The sequence below is a fragment of the Suricata suricatta genome, chromosome 10 (genome assembly GCF_006229205.1).
Source record: "Suricata suricatta isolate VVHF042 chromosome 10, meerkat_22Aug2017_6uvM2_HiC, whole genome shotgun sequence".
Lineage (NCBI taxonomy): Eukaryota > Metazoa > Chordata > Mammalia > Carnivora > Herpestidae > Suricata > Suricata suricatta.
In genome coordinates, this window is record NC_043709.1 from 107,092,492 (window position 1) to 107,113,580 (window position 21,089).

At 43.1% G+C, this 21,089-nt stretch overlaps 1 long non-coding RNA gene across 1 annotated transcript; it reads right to left on the bottom strand.

Moving 5' to 3' along the window:
• Positions 1 to 6,474: 6,474 nt before the first annotated feature.
• Positions 6,475 to 20,700, bottom strand: LOC115304182. Its single transcript, XR_003914334.1, has 3 exons — positions 20,521 to 20,700; positions 16,422 to 16,492; positions 6,475 to 9,165 (listed from the first exon to the last, which is right to left on the bottom strand). It is a non-coding gene; the product is annotated as an uncharacterized LOC115304182 (long non-coding RNA).
• Positions 20,701 to 21,089: the final 389 nt, after the last annotated feature.

Sequence of the window (21,089 nt, forward strand, 5' to 3'; positions counted from 1 at the left end):
ATCTGGCCTGCAAAATAGTTTCCTCCTTCCCCTGTGTGCATACCTCCTCCTCCCCAAAGTGTTCCCTGCTGTAGTCTCAATGCTCTGCACTTTCTCTCAAGGCACTAATCACGGGTCTTAATTATATATCTGTTTGCAAGATTATTTGGTTAATGTAATCCCATGTCCCATCACTGGGACCTCCCTAGACTGGAAGCACCTCAAAAGTAAGGACTGGCTTCGTCTGACTCCCCAGAGCCTCACGTGGTGCCTCAAGTACAATAAACACTCAGCCAAGTTTCAGGCACTAGCGGAAGGCTGCACGCAATGCTGTTTTCCAGCAGCTGGCCTTACAGGATCAAGAAAGCCACACAGATGCACAACAGAGTCTTTTACACACGTCTAGGCAGCCCTGCTTTTATACCAGGCAGAACTGCACCCGTTTCAGAGCCCAGTGGAGCTTCTCCATGTTACGTTGTTATTTATCTTTCTATGAGTCCCCCCAGGTAGTATGGATGTTTCCTTAGTGCATGGACTTCAGCGGAATTCCCCTGCTAGACTTGCCGCTCAAGGTCAGGGCCTTCACCCTCAAGAGTTTCCAGTCTAGGAGGGGCCCATGTGGATACCACTAATTCTAAGGTGATCAAATATCTATTCATTGTAATATTAATACTAAATGATGCAGCACTGAGGAGGGAGAGGCTCCTTGGATCATGATACTGACAAAATAAAGGCTGGCATGCTGAACTCGTAGGTGAGGCTAGTGCCTTGTGACCCAGCTCAGCCTACTTCCCAGAGACCGACAGTTGTAAAGATTCTTGGCATTTCTTATGATGCCTACTCTGAATGCTCCGTCTCTCTGAATACGCAGGAATCGTAGCTTGGTACAGATTCAGAACAGTAGTCTGTCTCCTCCTGTCTTCAGACACGATGGCTCTGTCGTTATTAAAGCACGTCAGCATCTAATACCAATGGCAGATGTCACTGCCACTACTCAAGTCTCCTTCTAAGCCAATTCTCACCCCAAAGAAGACAAAGGGCAAGCCTGCAAATCAATGGAATAGAATGACTTCGTTACCGTATCAGTAGGGATGTTGTGACAACAAAGTTATCCACTGTCGTCTTGGGCCAAACTGTCAGCTTTGCTCTTCCGAGGCTATTATTTTCCGCAATTCCATTCTACTCTGTAATCTTTGGCCCCATTTGCTGGGAATTTTTCTACAGCCTGGGTAGAGAAAAGTCAAGGTGTGGTGCCAAGGCCAATTTATTTCTTCTCTCGAAATGCTCAATTTCCCACTCTGCAAAAGCTGGCTTGCAAAAGTTGGTGCCTCTGAGAAATTCTCTCCTGAATTCAGAATAAGCCAAGGTACAGCTCCTGGGAGGTCCCTCCTTCCCTCACAGAGCGAAAAGGCTCCCACCTCCAGGCCACGGACCACAATGGATTGTAACCTCTTTCTGATCATTTACTTACAGTTAGGCTTAAACCTAACTTGAAAGAGGTGTGGGGTTTTTTTTCCATCTAACTTCCTGTTGCCAGAAAAAACTGACAATTTCTGACCGTTTGAATTTTATCTTTCCACTCTGGGAGCCACACAGCAGAATTCTGTTTCTTAGTCAAACAAACGAACTACAGAGGTCCCATTATGTTGGAGCTTCAAAACAGGAAGCGGAGGTTAGTGATGGCAATGGCTGGTTTTACATAATGAGGGATGCCTTGGGGCCGCAGACACTGGCCTGTGCATCTCCGGCAGAGCCCATCCGGGCAGCTAGAGCCTTTGTTCGGGGTGGACAGTCACGCCCTCAGACCTGGAGGACCCGGCTCCTCTCCCAGGAGAAACGCCCGGCGCCCCCACATCTGGCACAGGTTGGACTGCCCTTCCTGCGCTCTGAGAACTGACACAGCCTTGGAGAAGGTTTCCAAACACACGCCCCGCTTATCCCGTCTCCAGGGTGAGTCTGCCTCCGGGCCCCACGTAGGTGGGCCTGACCACAGAGGGCAAGCTCAGTGACCTTCTGTGGATCCCACCAAAGGAAGACGAGAGTGGATTCGAAGGGTCCAGATGGGAGTAACCCGAGGACAAGGAGAATGGCACTTGCCATTTTCTCTTCGCCTCCAGGTCATCCTCGCTGGATGCAGCTAGTAAACGCCCCTTGGAACTTCGGCTCCAGCGACTACAAAGAGCCTTCCAAAAGGCCACGGGGAGGTCTATGTTTGAAAATCTGATCGTTTCCCCTGCAGCTGAGAAGCGCGCCAAGGCAACCTAACCCCGGCTTCACCTTGGGTAATGTGGCCGGGGCTTGCGGAGGTCTGCAAGAGTAAACTCCTGATCGGCCTCCTGAGAGCTCTGTGCAGCTCACTTGTGAAGCTCTAAAACAATCCCGAGGCTTCTGCAAAAAGGCCTTCAGGGGCCACCCACTCCGGATGTGAATCATTTGTATGCGTATCTGCGAGGCCCCCAGGAATGCAACCCACAGGCTTCAGGGACCCAGGGGCTTTCAAAGGGAAATTTCAAGCAAGGAGACAGGCCCTTTTTAGGCCCAGGCTTACCACTCACTGGAGGGTGTGGATCTTCAAGGCCACAAAGGAGTCAGTGCAGACCTTCTTTGAAATCCTTCCTGGAGACCTACACAGTTCACAAAACCAGTAGGCACCTGGTTTCCTTATCTCCCGCTCTGGATTTCCTCACCAAAGATAGAGGACCCCAGACAGCAAGACAGTTATGACTGGGCTTAGAATCCAAGTTTACACATGAATTTCCCTACCAAACGCTATTTAAGAGTAAAACTTTAAAAAAAAAAGAGTACAATTTTATAATATGAAATTCATGCAAGAATTTTTTTAAGTAGGCTCCACAATGGGTGTGTGGGCTTGAACTGAAGACCCTGAGATCAAGACCTGAGCTGAGAACAAGAGTTTGATGCATAACGGACTGAGCCACTCAGGCACCCCGAGATGTATGCAAATTTTTATTTCTGCTTTTAAAAGGGGTCCATAGGCTCAGAAAGTTAACACCTCTGTCAAAAATCACCAAGAGAAAATGGAAGTCCATTCTTCCCAGAGCAACTTTCATAGCTGAACAGTACCGGTGTGCTAACTACCCCACCAAGTCTAGGGTGCCCAAGCCCTGTGCCTATGTAGAAATATATTGCTTAATTTTTTTAGGAAGGAAGGAAGGGAAGGAGGAAGGAAGGAAGAAAGAAAGAAAGAATCAGGCAGGAAGATGCTTTCAGTTTCCAGAAACACAGATTTCAAGCTCTGAGCGCAATTGATTTATTCCACATTACTTTCCACCTGAGGAATGTTAAGATAAGCTTAATTTGATTTTAAAGAGACTTAGATGCCCACCAAGCAGAGGTTATGAATAATCTGAGGGTGAGATTGGGTTTCCATAATGGAAAATAAACTTTAATCTGTCAGGTAAAAGTGTTCCTATGAATTAATAATGCAAATAGCACAGTCCTTTCTGAGTTGGCTATAAAGGAATTAAGTTACCTCCTATTGTGTCCAGCTATGGATTAACTTCAGTTTTCAGAGGATCTCAGGAGCTTGGAGTCAGGGTTCTAACACCTTCTGAGAAAAATAAATGTTCGAGCCTGCACCACCACTGTGTGAGGAATTCATTTATCCCTGCTGCGTGGCAGTTTCAGTAGGGGCAGAGCCTACTTTGAGCAAAATGAAGTATCCAGAAAGTTTAGCAACACTGAGACAAGCTTATTTAAAAACAAGATGAATATTTTACATGCCTAGCCTCTGATCAAAAACAGACTCCATAAGATTAGCCCAGGCAGGTAGCAGAGTAGCCATTACACTTCCTCATCATTTTTAGAGAAAACAGATACAGGCAAAATTCAATGGGGGTGAATATTTTAATGACCAGAATCAGTCACCAGGTCAGCATTGAGGACCTCCATCTGGCCTGAGTGGGCCATCTCGGAGGGCCGTGTCACAGCGGTGCTTGCTCACACCTCAGGGGAAACACTCAATGTGAGGGCAGAGGGCCACAAATCGGGAATGTGATGGCTGGAAGTGCAGCGTTGGTCACGGAGCTGAGGGAGAGGGGTTGGTTCAACAGTGATGTGACAGGAAGTAGCCATGCACAAAGATGCCGTCTTCCTTTCTGGGCCACTGTGGAGAGTCCCTTAACCTTAGAAAGAACTTATTTCTGAAATAAAATAAAGCTCCAAAGGAAATGAATCCAAGAAGACAGCTCCCCAAGGCCCTTGGCCTCTCCCAGCCTACATGCCCACATTTCCAGAAGGTAAATGCCCACCTCTTTGATGCGTTTTCCCAAAGGCTCCTACCAGGAGGTAATGAACTTGTCTAGATGGTGTTTAACAGTGGAAACCTGGGATGGATTTTGAACACGATGAGTCTTTACATGCTTCGGAAAGTGCTTTCCCACAAACTATCTCATTTGCTCCTCTGAGGGACCCATAAGGTAGGGATGATCTGGAGCCGGCTTTCTTTATTACAGAAGGAAGTGATCAGATCATTATAGCCTGTTGATACATTGCATCCCTGCCCTTCCTAAGGGTGAAATAAAACAGGCAAAAATGAAACCAAGGGATGTGGGAAGGCTGGGAGTGGTACAAAGGAAAACCAACTTTGTATGCCAAGTATGAAGAAGGCCAGGGTGAGGATGCCTCCTCCGTGATCAGCCTGTCCTGGCCTCTGTCCTGTCCCTACCACGTGGATGTTCACACATCAAAGGCCACATCGGTAGCATTACAGGTTCCCAGTGCCCAGGACACAGTGGGAACTTGGTAAATGTGCCGGCCCTAGGAGTGCTAACCTGAAAGTAAACAGCCACAATGACAGGCAAATGAGCCCTTATTTTGGGATCAAAGAATTTCAAGTCAGGGAGCACAGATTAGGCAGAAATTGGAATAGTGCTCCACTTGTAGGGTGAAAGCAAGGTTGTTGTTGTTTTTTAAGTTCATTTATTTATTATGAAAGAAATCATGTGGAGTAGCAGAGAGAGAGAGAGAGAGAGAGAGAGAGAGAGAGAGAGAGAGAATCCCAAGCAGGCTCCACATCCAGCACAAAACCCAAGGTGGGGCTCCATCTCACAACTGGGAGATCATGACCTGAGCTGAAATCAAGTATTGGACACTTAACCAGCTGAGCCACCCAGGTGCCCCGAAAACAGGAAGGGTGGGAAGGGCACTACCTGAGTTAAGAAGGGGGTGGTAAGGCTAAACCATTCTTGGTTACACAGATTGATTGATACTGGTTCTGTCTTCGGTTAAGTCCACAACCACCAGTGCTATGATCAGGATGTCCATTTTCCCACAGACTTCTCGCGCAGTTGCTCAAAACGGTTGTTGCTGTTTTGCCTAACCCAGATTCTGGCCCCGTTCAAAGACAGGTAAGGCAGTTCTCTGCTGTGGCTGCTCCAGCTTTATTTTAAAATGACTCCAGTCATGTCCACTGTTCACAGCAGGTTCCAAAGTAAATAAGTTGGGATAGATTTAACTTACAAGATTGTTAAAAGAAAGGTGTCTCTCCTATCTCCCCCAGTATGTCCACAGAGAGTGATTGGAATTAGGAGAAATGTGAAGGCAGAATTTCTGAAGAAACATCCTGGCAGACAAAGAGGTAGGAGTCCAGATTGTTCCTGCAAGTCTTCAACAATCTTTGCAAATACCAACCACCTTCATAGCTTTGGATGAGCAGAGATCTCCTTTCTTAGGGGTGGGAGCACGAGGCAACGTCATTCATCCAGGTCAAAGGGAATTCAGCAGGGTAGTTGAGACTGGTGTGCTAAGGACTCTCCCTGCAACCTCTCTTGCTGGTACAAGAATCTTGGCTGGGGGAATTCTCCCAAACAAACATATGTATTGAACTTTAAGACTCAGCCCCAGGGAAAGCCACTTTGCTTTTCTTTTTTTTTAAAAAAAGGAATTTTCCACCCACAATTTAAATTCCTAGATATTTCATTTCTAAATGGGAAGTGGGACCAAAGGACAAACTTTTTAATCATACATTTTGTTCTAGTAACTAAAATACGGAGGGGAATTTTTTTAATTTATTTTCTGGGAGAGTGGCTCATAATCGGAGTTCTTCCTAAACTTTGGCAATCTTACTCGATACCAAGTTTGTTTGCTAATTTACCACTCTGCTTCTTAGTCTGACAAAACGATCTTTCTATTTTTGGCCAGAAATGCTATGGTGGAGAAGAATCTGGGGGGATTTGAAAGAGAACTGTCAAGGTAGGCATTACAGATAGGCTAAAACAAAGAAAAAAGATGCTCTACTCAACTTCTCCAAATAGCCTCTCTCCCCCATTACCTGGACCATGAGGTTATTACAACTGTAGAAAGGAGCAAACAAGGGTGCCTGGGTGGCTCAGTCGGTTGAGCATCCGACTTTGGCTCAGGTCATGATCTCATACTCTGTGAGTTCGAGCCCCGTGGTGGGCTCTGTGCTGACAGCTCAGAGCCTGGAGCCTGCTTCGGATTCTGTGTCTCCCTCTCTCTCTGCCCCTCCCCCGTTCATTCTGTCTCTGTCTCTCAAAATAAAAACATGAAAAAAAAATTTTTAAAAAAGAATGAAGCAAACGATCCAGTGCCCATTTCCACAAAACTTTGGCTTTATTGTATTCTCCTCAGCTGAGGTGAGCTCCCTTGGGTCCTGAGGTTACAGAAAATATCCTGTAATAGCCTCAATATCATTCTTCAATATGCTTCCTATCTACTCATTAGTCTAGATTCATTCATTCATTCCTTTCATGATAGGAACTGAGTGACACAAGATCCCTATGCTCATGAAACTTGCGTTATTCCCAGTGGAGGCCGGCAGTCAGGCAATGAGCCAAGAACTAATTACCATGAAGTTTTTGGGGATTTCCTGCAAGATGAAGAGAAAGTAACTTAACTGACCCCAGAAAATAATATACCCACATCAACGTATAAGGTATAAGGCAAAAGGAGGGCCTTGTTTGGCCCAAGAAATCCAAGGGCAGCCTCGTGACTCCACATCCCCATTAGTAGGATCTTGCTGGTGCTCGGGAGCAGCTCCGTGCTGATGCATCTTCCAGCGCTCTGCTCACAGGCCCCAAGAAGTGGCTTCTTTCCAGCCAGGGAATTATTTATGTTTGAGAAATCTACTTAAATGAAATGACAGCTGGGAAACTCACAGGACATTTCCAGAAGGAAACCTGGCCAGAGGAGAGTGGGGTGCAGACCCCATCCTGGTCTCCCTGTGCCCAGATATCTTTACCAGTGGCCCTCCAGGTCCTCCCAGACTGCCACTCTTTGTTTCATATGGCCTCAGGCAGAGGTAGCATTTTTTTTTCTTTTTCTTTTTTTTTTTTTTTTTTTTTTTTTTTGCCTTTTCAAGGTGTTTACAGTTTTGACCTGCAAGCAATCAGGAAAGGACAGGAGTGCACTTGGGATCAGTGCTTGGCCTATCATGGTCTGCTATAAGAAGTGGTCTACACCATGGTAGAGCCAGCTGGTGGTGGTGACACCAGGGGTCTGATTCTCTGACGTGTACAAATCTCAGCACCTACAGCTTTAATGTCTGCGGACACTCTTCACAAGCAATCCCTAAGGGCTATGACACGTGTGCTGGGTGATTCTGAAGAAGTATAAATCCAGCGACCATAATGTAAGAAACATTAGTTCACCACTAATATGAACCTAGCTGTCCGCTGGGGCCCACATTCAATCCAGCTTCATCAGTTTAGATGTCACACAGTAACACTATGTACTTAGTAGGCCCCATGAAGTCCAAACATTGTTTCTTTGTTTAAAAAAAAAGAAAAGAAAAAGTCTACATCATAAAGGAAAATCTGGAGCTTTTCAACGACCAGATTAACAAACATTGTTTTTAAAACAATAGTAATTACTACTATGCACCACCAAGACAACGAAAATCTGAGTAAAGATTGCTAAATATCGGCCAGAATGTGGAGCGACTGGGACACCCTCACAGTGCTGTTAATAGTGTTAATTTCAGGAAAACCATTCCGTAACATCTCCTAAAGCTAGCGCACACATACCTTTGGATGAGCAACAGGAACTGGTGAATTGCATTCAAACACATGCCCCTGAACTTTAACAGCAGCATTATTCGTTGGAACTGAAAACTGAAAAACAGCTAAGTGCCCAACAGCTGCAGAATGGATGGATGAATGCTTGTTTTATATGCACAAAATGGAATACTCTACAACAATGAGAAAGAATAATGTACAACTCTTCACAAAAACGTGGGTGAGGCTCCCAGCTACACTATTAAACAAATGAAGACAGACATAAAAGAGAATGTATACATCATGATCCCATTGATAAAACGTGCACAAACAGGTAGGATCATGGTTATTTTTTTGGGAAGAGTGGCTGGAAGAAGACCCAAAGGCATATTCTATTCTGATTCTGGGTTCCAGTTTTGTGTATGTGTTCAATTGTGAATATTCATTAAGCTTACGATATGTGCACTTTTCTGTATGCTCAGTGGCCTTCAACAAAAAGTTATAGGCTGATTGCAGTGTTTGTTGGCATTCCCACAGTAAAATCATGTGTATCAACTCTGTAAAGTCATGACATCCAAGTCAAGACATAAATAAAGTGTGCTTAAAATCTGTTTGAATGCATTTTCTATAATAATGTAAGAATTGAAGAAATACACCACATACCAGGTCTCGAGAGTTTGGTTATGTGTGCATGTTTAGGAGAAGGCCATGACATTTGCATGACTGATGCACTAAATATGTATAATAGGTAAAGTGTGATGCCTAAAAGAAAGCCACTGCTTCTCTGTTATGGAACTGAGAATAAAGCTCAGAAATATTACCTGGAAATCTCAAGGCAGAAAGCACACACTATGGTTTTATTCTTGAGTCGGGGAAAATGCTAAGGTTTTTAGTTAAGAGTCCATATACCTCATTACATTGTTACTTTATGAAAACATGCAACCCTGAGGGTCTCCCCAGCTATGTGAGCTTAGCATTAAGAAGAGGGGCTTGTTCTCTGCCCTTCTCAAATTCTAGGCACACGGGTGTCATTCTTATTTTTTTATACTTAAACCTGTTCAGAGAGGCACTGTCGATTCTGAAGTTGGAGATCTTGCATTTCAGGCTCAGTTGGCAGTTGCTGGTGGCAGAGATAGTGGGTTGGACGGCATGAAGTTGGCCAAGCTAGTAAGTTGATGCCTTGAGCTTCTTGTCCTTTGTGGCAGGATATCTGGTTGGAGAAGGGCAAGGGGAGACCCCAAACTCTGACTCATATGAATCAAAGGGGGATTAATGGATCAAAAGAACACTCCTGAGCCAACCATGGAAGCCACTGCAAACTTGCTCACAAAGTATAGTCCCAGTGATTCAAACCTTTTGTCATATCTAGGACCTCAGGTTTTCACTTGTAATGAGTTAAATTGTGTCCCAATCATCACCAAATTCATATGTTAAAGTCCTAGAGTCCAGTACTTCAGAATGTGGCTTTATTAGAAAGTAGGATTATTATAGATATATTCATTAAGATCTGATTTACTGCAGTGGATGGATCCCAATCCAATATGACTGGTGTCTTTATGAAAAGGTAAAGTTTCAACACACATACATGCACAGAATGAGAGAGAGAGAGAGAGAGAGAGAGAGAGAGAGAATACCATTGAGGGTGATGCTTCTACAAGCCAATGAACACTGAAGATTGCCAGCAAACTACCAGAAGCTAGGAGAGAGAGGCATGGAGCAGATTCTCTCACAGTCCTCAGAAGGAAACAACCCTACTGAGACTTTGCTCTCAGACTTCCAACTTCTAGAGCTGTGAGATAATAATTTTCTGTTGTTTAAGTCATCCAGTTGGTGGTGCTTGGTTATTAGCAGCCCTAGCAAACTAATACCCCAGATGTTGGGGCCTCAATTGTCCATTACAAGTCATGGACTTTCTCTTCTTCCAGCGGTGCACAGAGCATGTTAGGAGCATTTGTAATGATATCAAGGTCGTGTGTATTTCAGAGGGAGTTATTTCACCTTTGAGAACAAACCAAATAGTTTGCCAGCTTCTTCCCCAAAGAGTCTCCAAAGTTAATGGGACCTTAGTAATCCTGTAAGATCCAATTTTAAAGATGAAGGTGTTGAGAACCAGAGGTATGAAGTGACTTGTCCAAGGTAAGCTAGCTTGTTGGAGACAGAACTGAGAATCCTGGCTTCAAACTCCCAAGTTAGACATGTTCCCCCTAGATTGCACTCGGGCCTGTGAAAAGCTTATACAGACAGACAAGAGAAATTGTATTCTTCCTTTGGGTTGTGGCTATGAGCAAGGTGGCAGGAATTCCACCAAGACCCTGGAGAAACCATTACTCACACTGTAAAGATTAAAAAACAAAAGTGGTAAAATACTTTCATATTCCCCATCCAGCATAGTCCAAAGAAGAATAGAAGAGGCCAAAATCTAATTATGCCTCTGAATCTTATTACAAGCTACTTGGCATTCCTATTTTTCAACGTTTTGGGGGATTCCAAGTTGGAACTAAACACATTGGGTACATTTAATTTCAGATTTGTAACAAATTGGATATGCCAAACCACACAATTCTACCTCAAGATAATGTTTCCCAGTGGAAGAAAATATAATACAGCTACAGCCAAAATGCGTACATTAGTTGAAAACACTGACATTCCCAACTTAGGTCTTAGGCCACTATCATCTCTCTCTCAGTCTCTCTCTCTCTCTCTCACTCTCTCTCTCTCTTTCAGTCTCTCTCTTGCTCTCCTCCCCCTCCTCCACTCTTTCTGAATCCTTTCCAGCACTTTGATTCTGCCAGGAAATGAGAGAAAAGAGACTTTCATGCCAAAACCTAGATGATGGATCAATTGACCTTGAAACCACATTCTGTTGATTCATGATTATGGTGAGTGAACTTGAGTAGTAGAGAGAACTGCTGGAAAAATGCTTTTTCACTCTGAAGGGTGGAAAAGCAACGGTGATAACAAAGTTTGCATTTCAGACTGGACAACCTTCATGTGACTAGAAAATTGCAAGTTGGCTAATACATCCCAACTTTTTAGTGCTCCCATAGCAAATGCAAATGGTTCATATCTGGCAGGCAAGTAGTTAATATTAACTACTCTCAAGGCCAATGAGATTCTCAGGATAAAAAACAAAAACTGTCCTCATTACAAAGGGAGGGAAGGGCAGTTTTTTTAAACATAATAGATTACAAGTCGTTAATATGTCAAGTCTTTACAGTGTATACATAATCTTTTTTATGACTTATAATAATTATATCCAAAATGATTCTTTATTTGACTATGAGCCAGTGGCCCTAGATAATAGCCTAAATAATGTATTAATAATCTCACATTTGGCAAATCAAAGGCACAACTAGATATGTTACATCTGTCAAAATGGCTAAAATCAAAAACTCAATAAGTAACAAGTATTGGTGAAGATGTGGAGAAGAAGGAACCGTCATGGACTCTTGGTAGGAATGCAAGCTGGTGCAGCCACTCTGGAAAATAGCATGGAGGTTCCTCAAAAATTTAAAAATAGAATTACCATATGACCCAGTAATTCCACTACTGGGTATTTACACAAAGAAAATCAAAACACTAATTCGAAAAGATACATGTACCCCTATATTTATTGTGGCATTATCTATAATAGCCAAGGTATGGAAGGAATGCAAATGTCCGTCGATAGATGAATGGATAAGGAAGATGTGGTGTATATACACAATAGAATATTATGAAGCCATTAAAAAATGAGATCCTATCCTTTACAACTACATGGATGGAATTAGAGGGTACTATAATAAGTGAAGTAAGTGAGTCAGAGAAAGAGAAACACCATATGATTTCACTCATGTGCAGTTTAAGAAACCAAACAAACAGAAAGAAAGAGAAACAAAAGTCAGACTCTTAAATACAGAGAATAAACCTGTGGTTGCCAGAGGGAATTGGGGGGTGGGGGGGAACTGGTGAAATAGATAAAAGGGATTAAGAATACACTTATCTTGGGGCGCCTGGGTGGCTCAGTCAGTTAGCACCCACCCTTGGCTCAGGTCATAACCTTGCAGTCCGTGAGTTCCAGCCCCACATCAGGGCTCTGTGCTGACAGCTCAGAGCCTGGAGCCTGCTTCACATTCTCTCTTACCCTATCTCTCTGTCCCTCCCCCACTCATTCTCTGTTTCTCTCTCTCTCTCTCTCAAAAATAAGTAAATGTTAAAAAAAATTTTTAGGAAAGAATATACTTATTCTTGATGAGCAATGAATAATGCATGGATGTTGAATCATTATATTGTACACCTGAAACTAATAGAATGTTAATTATGTCAATTAAGAAAAGAAAAGAAAAACAATAATAATTTGCCTGTCTTTTCCTTTGAAATGAAATGGCGGTAGATGGCATAAACTCACACAGTTTAAAATATGCCAGGTTAAACTGATTTAATTTTCCCGGGAAACTCATCCAGCAAATACTTTTGCTGCACTGAGTCCAGCGTGATGAGAAAATGCTCGGTGCCTGTCTCCATCCCTGCCCCTGCCCAGGGCCCCATCCGGAAGTCTGTTGGGGTACCTGATGCAAAAATAGGCATTCATTCAACAAATAATCACAGAGAGTCACTGCATACATATGATTGTTCAATAGAAAATGCACTTGTAAATTAATTTTTAGGAAAGAGCTTCCCAGGTTCACCAAACCTGAACGTTCAGCACAGCCCAAACAGTTTGAAACTATGCCTTTCAAACCAGATTTTCCTGGAGGATTAATGGCAAAAGGGATGCTACCTACAGGCCATGGTACGACAGTTCTTTAGGGCAAGAATCTCAGAACTGGATCTGTGCAGCCTGGGGTTACATGGGGACAGTTAGAGTGAATCCATTTCCAGATTCTCAACTCCCACACGTGTCCTTTCCTAAAACTCTCCAGGAGCGAGCCTGCATTTTCCTGGTTCTCCTCTTTCCTTTCGCACTTAACTCTTCCCTCATTTTACTAAGTTGGCACATGCCTTTTCCTACTTCACATCCTACTAGACGTGTGTTGCCCTAGCACATGAAAATACCACGCCTGGGGCACCTGGGTGGCTCAGTCGGTTAAGCCTCCGACTTTGGCTCAGGTTATGATCTCAAGTTCTGGGTTCAAGCCCCACGTTAGGCTCTGTGCTGACAGCTCAGAGCCTGGAGCCTGCTTCCGGTTCTGTGTCTCCCTCTCTCTCTGCCCTTCCCCCTCTCATGCTCTGTCTCTCTCTGTATCAAAAATTAAAAAAAATAAAGCTTTAAAAAATTTTTTAAAAATACCACGCCTAACACACAGGGGTGGAGGAAGCTAGTTGTTAATCAAGGTCCCAAACCCATTTCCTTCCCACCTGTCTCATTAGAAGATGTGGTTCTGGGGTACCTCGGTGGCTCAGTCAGTGAGCATCCAACTCTTGATTTTGCCTCAGCTCATAATATCAGGGTTATCCAAGCCCCACATCCGGCTCCAAGCTGAGCATAGAGTCTGCTTGAGATTTTCTCTCTTTCTCCCTCTACCCCCCTCCCTCATTTGTGCTCTTTCTCTATCTCTTTAAAAATTAAAAAAAAGGACACATGGCTCCAATGTATATTTACTTTCCAAGTTTTTAAATAATTATTTATATCATAATATATTTATAATATATTATAATTATATAATTATTTATAATTAGTTAATAATTATAAAAACATATGTTGTTTTCATAAACTGCTTACTAATAATAACCATATTGATAGCTATTGAAGAAAGCAAATTGTAGAAATTGAAGTAAGGAAGAAGTATTTTTAGACTTTGATTTGATATTCGTGTATTTGGTAAGTGAAATATGAGAAGGTTACGAGTAAGAAACTTCCCAGCAAAAGAATACACTAGGCTAATGTTTGGGGAAGAAAATGAGATAAAATATGAAATATTTTTAAATAATAATTTAAATAATGATAATTTTATTATTAAAATGATTTTAATAATAAAATTTCCAACTTCTAAAGAACTTGGTCACATATTTTTTAATAAATGTTGTTAGCTATCAAACAGCTGCATTTTTAGGTTCTACTAGATTTATTTAAAGAGAGTTATAATAGGCTTCTTTTTCAATGCCCTTGTTTATAATAAGCTGGAGTTTACATCTTTTATAACTACTTATGCTTTTTATGAAATATTTTAGACGCCAACTTAAAAGTGAGTCAGCAGATAGGTACTTTTTCACAATCATTTAAGGGGGACTACACAGAAGGTCAAAGATGTGAGCTTACTAATGGCTGGGGCAAGAGGGGAAAATGGAAAGAGAAGCAAACCATGTCAAATGTTGAGCTGAGCACTGACTTGAGGCCCAAATCGATAACAGGAGGAACAAAAGTTACCAAGGTCTCTTAAGTCAGAGTTAAGTGCTAGCCGTGAACCGTGCAGGTTTCTGCAGTTTGAGGTATAATAAATGTGTAACCAGACAGTAATCACTCACAGTAAAGGCAATCCACATGTCACGTGTGTTCTGAATTTGACATATTCCCTTTCACCCAGAGCAAAAGGCATATGGCGGTTTTAAAACCCCCTAGTAAAACCCAGGGCTAAGAAATAAATAAATGGGGTGGTTATTCACACACATAAAAATTTATGCTGGAGTTCTTTCAATCCTGGAAGCTAAATATTAACTTTAATATTTATAATCTTCTTCTTAAGAGCTAAAATACAAATCTCAGGTTAGTCAGAGTATTAGAGTATTTGATTTTAGTTAATTGTCCCTGTCTGGAAAAGTTGTTCCACAATGTATGGTTTTCACAAGTGTGTGAAAAGCCACTGACTGGAAAAAGTAATGAACACAACTTCATTTCTTCTTCCCTGCTTTTGGAGTAAGAAGAAAAAAATTGATTCACTCTAAAATGCATTTAGCAGACAAGCTTTCGAAAATAATGTATTTATACAAATGAGACTTCTTTATGGAGATTTAGGGAAGGCATTCCCAAAAGGGCACAGTTTTTAAAAAGAACAGAACTTCTGTTTGCAAGGAATACCCACGAGAACATAGTCAACTCTAGGCAAGATGCGCTGCTCGCCTTTGGGGCTTTCTGCCTCGGTCGCCCACCCCACCCTCCAGCGCATGGCACACATCTCCAGTTTCCTCCTGTCGTCATGCTCCTCTGGATCTCGTGTTAAAACCCTGAAACAGAACTCTTATTATCACAAGTACACAGTATCCCCAAATACACAGAGACCACACATCTACATCCACTGGGTCTCTGTATTTCCCACATCAGTCATGGTGCCGGGAATTACCCAACTGCTGGAGTGAGAATCCTGGCAATCACCTAAGATTCCGCCTTTCCCTCTGTCTTCTCCATGATCTGTGAATCCCCTCCCCTGACGTCTCTCAAATCAATGCTTCTCTTCTTGTTCCCACCTCTGCTTCAGTTCCCACCTCTGCTTCAGTTCCCCCCACGGCACTCTTGTGGCTGCTCATGGCGAGTCTCCTCTCCTCTATTGACAAAGGAACTTTCTGACACACAGATCAGGTAAGGCACCTTGCCTGCTGAGAATCTTCATCTGTGGGATAAAAGGCCAACTCCCTACCATGACAGCGGAAGCTGCTCAGGAGTAACTTCCCAGTTTTACTCCTTTCTCTTACATATATCAGTGTAACAACGATTTCCAAACATTTGCAATCTCAAAAACACCCTTTGCTTTTGCCTGGTGCCTTTTCACATGCTGTTCCCCATGGCCAGAATAGCGGATCATGCTCTTCTCACTGGGCTACATGTACTTCACCCCTTGAGCCTTTTCTTGGTTTTGCTTCATCATTAACCCTGCTTGGACACCTCAGCTCCTTCAGCCTGGATATTGTGTGTCCTTCCCCACCTGCTCCTACAGAGCCCTGCCTGCTTCAGACCACATCCTCTTTCATTGTCTGTTTGCTTATTTGTCTTCCCCACTAGACTATCAGCTTCTGAAAAGTAGATACCATGTCTTTGGCTACCTGTCTCCCAAATCTAATACAATGCCTGACACATAAAAGACACTCATGAGTGTGTAAAGAGAAGAACAAGATGGGAATAAGGGAGAAGGAAGGACAGACTGATTCATTTCCTATTCAGATGTTCAGGACTAAAGCTTTAATGTCCCTTTTATGGGAGGAAGACTTTTGTTTATCCAATCAGCATTTTTTTTTTGAGCTTACAATTACACCAGGCTTCCTGCCAGACTGAAGGGAGCTACCTAAGTAGTCACATATAGTTTCTATCCTCCAGCAAATCACAGCCCCGTGGAGAAGCTGGACATCTAAAGGTATTATAACAGTAAAGCAAATTCTAAAATAGGAGAGGCACCATGCCACAAAAGCAGAGACTAAACAATAACACTGTGAGGTAATGTATTAGTCAGTATAGAGTAGTCTCTGCTGCAATAACAAGCAACCCCCAATCTCACTTGTTTAATATAACAAGAACTCATTTCTTTTTCACACATATCTTCTGCACATCAGGCAACATACCAGAGCAACTGCTGTCCATGTGGAGACTCAGTGATCCAGTATGTTCTTATACCTCATTATCTCTTTAGTGGCTGCAGCAGAGAAATAGAGGAACAGAGAATTGGAAAGGAGCTGTTCACTGTGTCAACCCAAAGTAACTTATTGTCACTTGTACTCCACCTCATGGTCCAATCACCTGGCCCTGCCTCTTTCTAAGTGGACTAGGAGATAAGTTTCCTGTGTGCCCTAGAGAAAAGAATAGGAAGTTTTGGTGGGTTTTGATGCACACATAGCACTATCTCTACCAAACATAGGTATAATTATTAACCCCATATACAGATGAATACATCGGGACACAGAGAAGTTACATAATTTGTCCAAGTTCGCACAGGTTTAGTGGTAAAGTAAAAATCAAACACAGGCTTCCTGAGTTAGAAACTTCATCCTTAATCCTTATGCCATACTGTCTCTGTGCCTTAACAATGGAAAAAGAGAAAGAGAGTATGAAAAAGAGAAATGGAGAGAAAGATTGCACACCAGTTTGTCGGGGTAGGGAATATGAGGCATTGATTTTTCCAGTCGCCTTCAGATAATACACATAGGTAACCATCTTTGCGTCAGGTTGAGCTCCGTCTTAAAACATCCAGGACCTCCGCTGCTCCCCAGTCTTGAACCCTTGCCCTGGAGATGAATGGCCCAGGTTCAATTCTAACCAATTTCCCTTTTATCAGGTCCACTCAGGAGACTACTAGGAAAAGAGAGGTGTCTGTTGGAGCCCACTTTCCTCTTAGGAGCTCTCCCCAGTGCCTGCGGTCTGTAAGCCTTGAAAAAGTGGTGAGTATGGGTGGCAGATACTCTGAAAGCCCACTATCCTCCCTGATTGGGATGAGTGGGAGTTACCAGAAAAAGTCACAGGGCCAATAAGACAGTCCCCCATCCCTGCTGAACCCTATGCACCCAGAGAGGCTAGTGTGCCAGGATGGGTGGTTATAAATGAGGCTATCTGGATCATCAGTGAAACAGCCAGGTACATATTAAGAAGTTGAGACTCTCACTCTTCTTTAAAGAGAACATGAGGCTTGGAAGACATGCTGTCCTAAGCAATTTCCTCCAGGGCTACTGGGTTCTATGTGAAACCTTCACCTTGATCCACACTGACCTATCCTAATGTACCCTCGGGAAAGGGAACCCCACCCCGCTCCCAGGGTGCACCCTCCTCCAGGAGGACATTGTCCCTGCCAACTCATAGACCCTCCATTTACACCCAAGAGGGTTAGAAGGATTGGAATTCTCCACCTGCCAAGCCTTCTTCACTCACCCCTGCAGGTTGCAGGTATGGCTGTCCCCCAAATCCAACCTGCCTGGAACCCAAATTAGCATTAGGGGTCCATGGTCTTAACTGTTTTTTCCTAACCGATTTCATGTGTTTTTGCTGCTGTGCCTCAGAGCACTTCAGTCTGCAAAGTTCATGAGATGAGACCAGAGCAGCTGCTCCCAGGACTCAGAGCTATTCATAATAATAAGCTGTCAGAGGAAATTTCCCAAGAGAACCCTCTGTAATGAGATTAAAATCAACATTTTTACAGCAAACACAACATATCTGAGGTGTCCTTTTTGAGACTGAACCCAAGATCTTTGCTGTTGTTGTTTTTTTAATCTAGATAAACTAAATCCAAGATACTAATAACTCAAAATCTACACATAGGTATTTTCAGACTAACAAGAGGTGAAAACCCAAGTTCACAAAATGTCTTTGCTCTGATGTCCTGGGATTGCCTTTAATTTTATGAACCTTCAAGAATTTCTCAATTTGGAGGTGAAGGAAGAAATTTTATTGGTTTTGTATAAAATTGGAGGGCTACTTGTTCTTGTAGAGTTTCAATAAACTATTCTCAGGAGACATGCAAAGTAGCTGGATGCAAGAAACACCTGTAGCAACAATGTCCACTACCTTCTCTTCTTTACAAGGAAGACTGTAACCATGTCTTGGATTGGTCTACTGATGCCCTCTTCTCTGCGTTACTTAAGACTTACCAGCCTAGGATGAAATTGCGTTGAAGTGCTATGTTCTCTAGGAATTGCCTTTTGAGGACAAAGAGAAGACGATCCCACTGTCAGCCACCTTGAGAAGCCAGTCCTGGCACAGAAGTCATGGTTGGGGTGGAGGGCCTTAAATTGGTGGTGGGGAGGAAAAACTGTCTCTCTCCCTGGGCCAGGTTCTCAAGTTGCAGACACACATTGACAGGCTGGTCCTCCACCCCACTCTGCATGCCAGCTCTGAGATGCAGATTGGCACGCAGGCAGTTTATCGAGAAGGGCTCTCACATGAGCACCCATGACAGTATAAAGGGAGAAGGATGAGCAGAAGGAAAAGTGGACTTGCAACTATCACAATGAAGACCCCAGCTGACCTTGTAACCTACACTGGAGCCAGATGGAATGTCTTTCAATGTTGTTCCAAATTGTGAAGAAGGGATCAGGCCATATACCCCTGGCTGACCCACTCATTAGATGTGGGCTGCCCCAGGGAAGGGCAGGACCTTGGGCAAGCTAGCTCTTTTTCGTGCCAGGTAGTCTGTGTTCCCTACACTAGCAGCATCAACATCATCTGGGAACTTGCTGGAAATATAAATTCTTGGGTCCCACCCCAGACTTTCTGACTCTGCAATGTTGGGAAGGGGGCCCAGCAACCTGTGGTTTAACAAGCCTCCAGGTAATTCTGATGCTGAGTGGAGTGTGAAAATTATGCCCTGGGGCAAGGACTGGATAAGAACTCACTTGGCAGCCGACCTTCCAGCAACAGAGAGAATGGATGCTTCATGCCTAGACAGTGATGTGGGTGGTGCCCTGTGACCATACACATGCTCAGGGTGGCCATGGCTTGGCCGCTGCCCCACAGAAGCAGACCAGGAGCCAGGCAGAAAGGGGCCCCACAGAGACAGTCCTGGACCCTGAGAGGAGAGGTTGTAGTAGCAATTCTTACCTACCCTCTCCATTTATTTCTTTTATATTATCCCCAAATCTTCACTAAATGCTGTCAAAAATTGCATCCTATCTATCAGTGTTGTATGGGATTAAGAAGTACCTGTACTCTTAGAGAGTACCTAGTCTACTCTCTTCACGTTAAGGAAAGAAGAGCCTCCCCACCACACCACCAGGACCCAGATGGGTTGCAGGGATAAGTGCAAGCAGGTGTCAGCTGTGCGGGTGGCTCAGCCATCTCCTGAGAGCCAGCGGCTGCAGAAGCAGCACTGTGGCAGTTTCATGGGAGGAGCACGCACAAAAAAGCATCCCGAATAAACCTTGAAAAGAATTGAAAGTTCTTAAAGCCTTCAGGCAAGGGCTAAAACTCCATCATAGTTGAGCCATTTACAGGATAATTTTCATTAATGAGCTCCTGTGCCCTAGACACACCAATTACAGCAGCCTCCGTGGGGCCATTAGTTCCATGGGGAAGCCACGCTAGGGCTGTTTTCACTGCAATAACAGCTCTCTGGCATGACAGGCATTTAATACTAACCCTGGGTCAAGCAGGTGGCAAATATGGGAGCTGGGATGTGAGGGGGAAAAATTGGTCAAGCTGGTTTGATGCCCTTCATATGACTAAAGTCTGCTATTTTTAATAAGGTCAATGGTAAACACAGATTCCAACACCAGTGAAGTTTGTCAGGTCAACTTAATGACTGTCTGATCCATTGCCCATCATTTAATTTCTATTTAAACTCCTTTCAGTTTGTTTTTTTTAATCAGGCCCAGAATACCAACCCTTATAGTTGGTAGGTATACTCATTATTTTCTGCCTTTCTCCTCCAGCATCTGTTAAAAATGGTCACTGGGAAATCAAAACTTTGGTAAAATATTCCAAAGAAATCTTCAAATAATATTCTATAAGGAAAATTTGGGGATTGTGAAAATCAATCAAATAAAACATCTTAAATTGAAAGGGTTCTCAACACAGTGAATTCCCAGACTTCAAAAAAATTCTAGAAAGTCTAAGAGATGCACACATAAGACCAATAATAATAATAATAAAAATAATAAAGCAGATTATAAGTCAGCGTACATAATTAAAAATCTTGATGAACATAAAATATTTTGTTGACTGTGGTTGAAGACTTACCAAGAGACCAATTTTGCATGTGCCCAGAAAAAAACTTCTATGTCTTGTTTTCGTTTTCTTTTCTTCTTCTACCAGTGTCTACATAGAAAAAATGGAAACTCAAACAAACAAATAACAAAGCAAGTGGAGGAATTGAACGCACTCAGTTTTCACCAAACACGACTGTACAGGAAGTGGAAGTCACACTAAAACCAAGGCTGCAGGAAGCCACGGTTGGCCAGCACCGCCTCCGCCACACCCCTGTGCCCTCCACACTTTCCTCCCCAGCTGGCGTCACGCTTTTGACAATCTCAGATCAATTTCTCCTTCACTTAGCACCTCTTTTACCCCTTTCTTCATACCCACCCCCCAAAAAGAAAGAACTACACGGAGAAAAAGAAAAGAAATTTAAGAAAAAAGCCACACCTTTGCTCCTGTTTCTTCTCTTCTCTTTTGGTCTTTTTTTTTTTTTTCCATTTTACTTTCTGTAAATGCCATCCTCCAATGGCAAGAAAGTTAAGAAAAAAAAAAAGGAAAATAAAATTTGATCCTGTCTAAGTATATATGTATTAACAGCTTCAATTAAAATA